Here is a 1909-nt window from a genome sequence, read left to right on the forward strand (position 1 = left end):
TCATCTACCTCTTCCACAGGGCCTATTCACATCATCTACCTGCTCCACAGTGCCTATTCACATCATCTACCTGCTCCACAGGGCCTGTTCTCCATCTTCTACCTGCTCCACAGGGCCTATTCACATCATCTACCTGCTCCACAGGGCCTATTCTCCATCTTCTACCTGCTCCACAGGGCCTATTCACATCATCTACCTGCTCCACAGGTCCTATTCACCATCATCTACCTGCTCCACAGGACCTATTCACCATCTTCTACCTGCTCCACAGGGCCTGCTCCACAGGGCCTATTCGCCATCATCTACCTACTCCACAGGGCCTATTCACCATCTTCTACCTGCTCCACAGGGCCTATTCACATCATCTACCTGCTCCACAGGGCCTATTCACATATTCTACCTGCTCCACAGGTCCTGCTCCACAGGGCCTATTCACATCATCCACCTGCTCCACAGGACCTATTCACCATCTTCTACCTGCTCCACAGGACCTATTCACCATCTTCTACCTGCTCCACAGGTCCTATTCACCATCATCTACCTGCTCCACAGGACCTATTCACCATCTTCTACCTGCTCCACAGGGCCTGCTCCACAGGGCCTATTCACATCATCTACCTGCTCCACAGGACCTATTCACCATCTTCTACCTGCTCCACAGGGCCTGCTCCACAGGGCCTATTCACATCTTCTACCTGCTCCACAGGGCCTATTCACATCGTTTACCTACTCCACAGGGCCTATTCACATCGTTTACCTGCTCCACAGGGCCTATTCACATCTTCTACCTGCTCCACAGGGCCTATTCGCCATCATCTACCTCTTCCACAGGGCCTATTCACATCATCTACCTGCTCCACAGGGCCTATTCACATTGTCTACCTGCTCCACAGGGCCTGCTCCACAGGGCCTATTCACATCATCTACCTGCTCCACAGGGCTTATTCACCATCTTCTACCTACTCCACAGGGCCTATTCACATCGTTTACCTGCTCCACAGGGCCTATTCACATCTTCTACCTGCTCCACAGGGCCTATTCGCCATCATCTACCTCTTCCACAGGGCCTATTCACATCATCTACCTGCTCCACAGGGTCTATTCACATTGTCTACCTGCTCCACAGGGCCTGCTCCACAGGGCCTATTCACATCATCTACCTGCTCCACAGGGCTTATTCACCATCTTCTACCTACTCCACAGGGCCTATTCACATTGTCTACCTGCTCCACAGGGCCTGCTCCACAGGGCCTATTCACATCATCTACCTGCTCCACAGGGCCTATTCACCATCTTCTACCTACTCCACAGGGCCTATTCACATTGTCTACCTGCTCCACAGGGCATATTCACCATCTTCTACCTACTCCACAGGGCCTATTCACATCGTCTACCTGCTCCACAGGGCCTATTCACATCATCTACCTGCTCCACAGGGCCTATTCACCATCTTCTACCTGCTCCACAGGGCCTATTCACATCGTCTACCTGCTCCACAGGGCCTATTCACCATCTTCTACCTACTCCACAGGGCCTATTCACATCGTTTACCTGCTCCACAGGGCCTATTCACATCTTCTACCTGCTCCACAGGGCCTATTCGCCATCATCTACCTCTTCCACAGGGCCTATTCACATCATCTACCTGCTGCACAGGGCCTATTCACCATCTCCTACCTACTCCACAGGGCCTATTCACATCATCTACCTGCTCCACAGGGCTTATTCACCATCTTCTACCTACTCCACAGGGCCTATTCACATTGTATACCTGCTCCACAGGGCCTGCTCCACAGGGCCTATTCACATCATCTACCTGCTCCACAGGGCCTATTCACCATCTTCTACCTACTCCACAGGGCCTATTCACCATCTTCTACCTACTCCACAGGGCCTGCTCCACAGGGCC

Source organism: Centroberyx affinis, unplaced genomic scaffold (assembly GCF_046629955.1).
Source record: "Centroberyx affinis isolate AG114_WGS23_722 - 3 ecotype Tasmania unplaced genomic scaffold, CSIRO-AGI_Caff_v1 ptg006956l_1, whole genome shotgun sequence".
NCBI classification, from domain to species: Eukaryota; Metazoa; Chordata; class Actinopteri; order Beryciformes; family Berycidae; genus Centroberyx; species Centroberyx affinis.